Genomic DNA, 5442 nt, shown 5'->3' with positions numbered 1-5442 from the left:
GGAAGAAGTTACACCCAAGATCAGTGCGTTTCATGCGAAAAGTCTCCAACCTCGAACATTTTACAAGCAAGACAGCCTACTCAAATAGGAAAGCACATGCTATGCCTGGCACACAGAAAACTAGGCGAATTTTGTAATCGCGTCGGCGGCTGAGTTCGCTTCAAAGGAAGCTTTCCTTGCCTTAAAAGTCTGACAAGCGGAGGCGCTGCAGAGTTCTCGGCGTCCCTTAAAGCGGGCGCCTGGGGCGAGCAGGGGAAAAGTGAAGGAGGCCTCGATCCGACTCCACGCCCACCCCAAGGAAAGTCTCTGAAAAGGCCATGCAACTTACTTCTGAATCAAGGAGAACCGAGCCAGCCCCAAACCCAAGCAGGCATCTCACTACGTGCCTCGTCAAAGCCAGCCAGCGCTTTATACTCCTTCCACCGCTTGCCTTGACCGGAAAACGCAGCGCCGCCAGACAAGCCGCGTCGGTTCCCAAGAGATAACAATCTGAATCGGCGTGCCCCAATCTTGCATAGGGCCCCAAGTTGATTGGCTGAGCTGGAAAGATCCCGGGAACTTTGCAAAGATTTCTCCCAGGTCGTCTTTAAAACGTTTTGGGAACGGATTACATATCCTCGCCGTTTCCGCCCGTAGCGGCGCTTACCGTGCTCTGCGGCCAGCCCTGTTCTTCCAATAGCCCTGCTTTGGATGCGCCGCACTTGCCTTCCACGTTCCTTTCTCGGTGAGGGTCTTTCTGCTTCGCGGCGGCGCCTCTTCTCCCGCTCTGCAATTCAGGCCCAAGGGACTAGGACCTCCTCGGACAAGGGGGCCGGAAGAGGGGGAGGCGGGAGGGGGGTAGCCAGTTTTTGCCTCGAGGAAGGCGTCTGTGAGCCAAAGCTCGAACCAAACGGCCAGAGAGGCAGCGGGGAAAGTCATAAAAGGAACCGAGGCTCCTCCTGTTGCGGCTGCCGAAACGTTCCCGCTGGGCGAAAAAAAGAAAACTCTTATATTGGGGGGGAACCCCGCCCCGCTGGTTACATCATGCAAATTGCCTCAATTGGATCCAAAATGGGGAAGCAAGCCTGCATTAGCAGACGCCAGGCGATCTAGCCCTATACTGCATCTCACACCGCAGGTTCCTAGAATCGGAGGGACAAGAGTCCCCTATATTTATTTATTTATTTGATTTGTCAAGCGATTATAAGATAACAGGTATAAGAAGAAACATAGTTATGAATACATGAAATGGATACATATAAGATAAACAATAGGACAGGGACGGTAGGCACGTTGGTACGCTTATGCACGCCCCCTACAGACCTCTAAGGAAAGGGGTGAGGTCAATAGTAGACAGTCTAAGGTTAAAGTTTTTGGAGTTTGGGGAAGAAACCACAGAGTCAGGTAGAGTATTCCAGACATTGACCACTCTGTTGCTGAAGTCGTATTTCCTGCAATCAAGTTTGGTGCGATTAACCTTGAGTTTGTATCTATTGTGTGCTCTTGTGTTGTTATGGCTGAAGCTGAAGTATTCATTGACAGGTAGGACATTGCAATGTACGATTATACTTATACTATACTTAGATGGGACCGAAGACGGTGTAGTTCTAGGTTTTCTAGGTCTAGAATTTAGAGTCTGGTGGCATAAGGTATTCTGCAACGAGTAGAGGAGTGGAGAACTCTTCTTGTGAAATATTTCTGGACTTTCTCAACTGTGTTAATATCAGATACATAATGTGGGTTCCAGGCTGATGAGCTGTATTTGAGTATTGGTCTAGCAAATGTTTTGTATGCTAGTGTGATAGTGATATTAGTAGTGTGATATTACCAGAGAAAAAGCTACGTAGGATTAGGTTAACAACTCTTAATGCCTTTTTGCTATGTAATTACAGTGGGCTCTAGCACTTAGATCATTAGAGATGAGTACTCCAAGATCCTTGACAGAGTTTCGATCATCAACAAGGTCTTGACTATTCAGCCTGTATTTTATTTTCTGATATTTTTTTTTTTTGTAAGACAGAGCATTTATTTTTTGAGATTTGAAGTTGCCATTTGTTTTATATAGAGAGATAGATAGATAGATAGATAGATAGATAGATAGATAGATAGATAGATACCGTGTTTCTCCAACAATACGGCCTCCACCAATAGGAAGCCCCACCATGTTTTATTGGCATAAAATCAAATTAAACCCCTCCCCCAAATTAAGCCCCATATTAAACATGCGAAATGGGGGGGGGAGCGGGGGGGGGGCTTGCCATTAGGAAGTACTTTTGTTGCATGCCCGGATATGGTGCTACCTGCGTTGGTGGGGCACTTCATATCGGGAGACCTCCCACCGTTGCTTTCCCTTCTCCCTTGCTGCCCCTTCTCCCTTGCTGCGCGGCGTTAGAGTAATGCCGCGGCGTTTAGGCGCAGCCATGTGCGGCCAGTCAGGGCTCCTCCCTGCAACCGGAGCCCTGAGGAGACACTTGGCTTCAGGCGCTCCCGTCTTTCCTTTGCTTTCGAAGGTAAAGCGAATTATTTTACAAAGCCTCCCCTGCCCCGAGGGCAGCCCAACCCACGTGGGGAGGCTAATTTCCCGGGCCTCTTCCGTTCCTCCCGACCTCCCTACACTGCGCGCCTCTGGCGCGCCGGTCCCTTCAGCCCAGCGAGCTCTTCCACCTCAAAGAAAGGCCAGGCGGGCTGCTGCGGGCAGCAGCAGTAGCGAGTCTGAGCTGCTCGCAGCGAGCAGCCACCACCCTTAGCCCGGCGGGAGAGCGAGCGAGGTTAGCGCCCGCCAGCCCGTCCTTCCTACCTTTGGAGGCACCTGCACCGAGTGCCTCCGCGGCTCGGTTTCCCCTACCGGCGGGTCCTCCTTTTCGTGCGGAGGCTGTGGGGGAAGGCGCTTGCCCGAAGGATCTCTCCCTCTCTCTCCGCCGCAAGGTCAACGTCTGCGCTGCGGAGGAGAGGGCTGCAGCCAGTTCCTCCTGCTTGCTGAGAGGTGAGGAAGCCGCGGCTCGCCCGGGTGAGATTTGGGAACGCGAGGGGCAGGAAGGGGCACACACACACCTGCAGCTCGCTTTCCCAGCTCTGCCCAGCATTTATGGCTCTGGCGCGGCCCTGGCAGGATGAGCGGAGGGTCCGGCGGGAGGCGCTCAGAGCCGTAAATGCTGGGCAGAGCTGGGAAAGCGAGCTGCGGGTGTGTGTGTGCCCCTTCCTGCCCCTCGTTCCCAAATCTCACCCGGGCGAGCCGCGGCTTCCTCACCTCTCAGCAAGCAGGAGGAACTGGCTGCAGCCCTCTCCTCCGCAGCGCAGACGCTTGACCTTGCATGAGAGAGAGGAAGAGATCCTCTCGGGCGAGCGCCTTCCCCACAGTCCTCCGCAAAAGGAGGACCCGGCGGTAGGGGAAACCGAGCCGCGGAGGCGCTGGTGCAGGTGCCTCCAAAGGCAGGAAGGATGGGCTGGCGGGCGCTAACCTCGCTGCTCTCCCCGTGTCGGGCTAAGGTGGTGGCTGTTTCCGCTGCGGCGGCTCAGACTCCGCTGCTGCTGCTCCGCAGCAGTTCGCCTGGCCTTTCTTTGAGGTGGAAAAGCTCGCTGGGCTGAAGGGACCGGCACGTCAGAGGCGCGCAGTGTAGGGAGGTCGGGAGGAACGGAAGAGGCCCCGGAAATTAGCCTCCCCACGTGGTTGGGCTGCCCTCTCGGGCAGGGGAGGCTTTGTAAAATAATTCACTTTACCTTCGAAAGCAAAGGGAAGATGGGAGCGCCTGAAGCAAAGTGTCTCCTCAGGGCTCGGCTTACAGGAGGAGCCCTGATTGGCCGCACGTGGCTGCGCCAACGCCGCGGGCGTTGCTCTAACGCCGCGGCAGCAAGGGAGAAGGGAAAGCAACGGTGGCCCGAACCCGAAGATCTCCCGAATATCCAAGCTGTCGCTGCCCGCCCACCCACCTGAGGATGCAAGGGGGAATTAAGTCACCCGAAAAGACGTCCTAGCCGTTTTTTCGGGGGTCAAAAAAAATAAGGCCCGGCCTTATTATGTGAGAAACACGGTAGGTAGGTAGGTAGGTAGGTAGGTAGGTAGGTAGGTAGATAGATAGATAGATAGATAGATAGATAGATAGATAGATAGATAGATAGATAGATAGATAGATAGATAGATATAGATATAGATATAGATATAGATATAGATATATAGATATATAGATATATAGATATAGATATAGATATATAGATATAGATATAGATATAGATATAGATATAGATATAGATATCACATACTTCCAGCAGATAAAGGTAATGCCACAGTAGTAATGGATAGAAAAGGCTATGAAACAAACGTGACAGACCTACTCCAAGGCTCCACATACAAACCCATAAACACGGACCCAACCACATATCTGGAAAAAATAACCAAGAAGAAAATTATAACCAGCCACATGAGCAAAGAGATCCAACAGACGATCATCCCAAGAGAAAAATCTTCCAGATGCCCCAAACTATACGGCGTCCCAAAAATACACAAAGAAGGCATACCTCTCAGACCCATAGTCAGTTCCAGAGGAGCACCACTACAAAACCTAGCTAAACACTTAGCAAAGCAGCTACAGCCCCATGCTGAAGCAGCAGCTTCACATGTACAAAACTCATACCACTTCTTGGAAATGATCAAAGATCTACACGTGGAACAAGAAGATCTGCTTGTAAGTTTTGACGTGGTTTCACTATTCATTCAAGTCCCAATAAAATAAACTCTTGAAATCATCAAAAACAAATACCCACCAGCTAAACACCTCATGGAACTAGCAGAATACTGCTTAACGAACACATATTTCATATACAAAGGACAAAGATACAAGCAAATTGAAGGAGCCCCTATGGGATCACCACTGTCACCCGTCATTGCAAACCTGTTCATGGAAGAATTCGAATCCGGAGCCCTAGCTAATGCCACCCACAAACCCAAACTATGGTTAAGATACATCGATGACACATTTGTGATTTGGCCCCATGGAAAAGAAAACCTAAACAATTTCCTAACACACCTAAACAGCACACCCCCCAAAATCAAGGTCAACATGGAAACGGAAACAAACAACTACCATTCCTAGATGTACTAATCTACAAAAAAACAGATGGCACACTAGGACACACCATATACCAGAAGAAAACACACACCAACCGTTACCTCAACGCCCAATCCCACCACCACCCAGCACAGATAAACTCCATGGCCAAAACACTAATTGCCAGAACCAAACGCCTGGCAGACAAGACACACATTAAGACTGAACTATGCACCCTGACTAAAGTACTGACAGCTTACAGCTTCCAAAAAAGCAAAATCACTGGCTTGATCCACAAAAACACACTGAGACATAATGGAGACCTAGAAGATGAACAGACCTATGGAACAGCTGTCCTGCCCTACATAAGAGGTACTACAGACAAAATCAGTAAGATACTACACAGGCATCACATCAAGAC

The 5442-nt window shown here is 50.4% G+C and overlaps 1 protein-coding gene across 4 annotated transcripts in view; it reads right to left on the bottom strand.

Moving 5' to 3' along the window:
* ST3GAL6 (ST3 beta-galactoside alpha-2,3-sialyltransferase 6) overlaps window positions 1-963 on the bottom strand; it is a 37239-nt gene extending 36276 nt beyond the window's left edge. For 2 of the 4 annotated variants that reach the window (XM_026681749.2, XM_087966470.1), the window contains exon 1: window positions 329-963. The gene's annotated coding sequence lies outside the window, so the exon portion shown is untranslated. The remainder of the gene's footprint in view (window positions 1-328) is intronic. The other 2 variants (XM_026681748.2, XM_026681752.2) reach the window with 1 other exon arrangement.
* Window positions 964-5442: the final 4479 nt, after the last annotated feature.

This window comes from Notechis scutatus, chromosome 5 (assembly GCF_049901735.1).
Source record: "Notechis scutatus isolate UNSWTSFEM ecotype Mainland chromosome 5, rNotScu1.2, whole genome shotgun sequence".
Classification (NCBI taxonomy): domain Eukaryota; kingdom Metazoa; phylum Chordata; class Lepidosauria; order Squamata; family Elapidae; genus Notechis; species Notechis scutatus.
The sequence above is the reverse complement of the archived record's forward strand: the minus strand, read 5'-3'. Positions and strand labels throughout refer to the sequence as shown.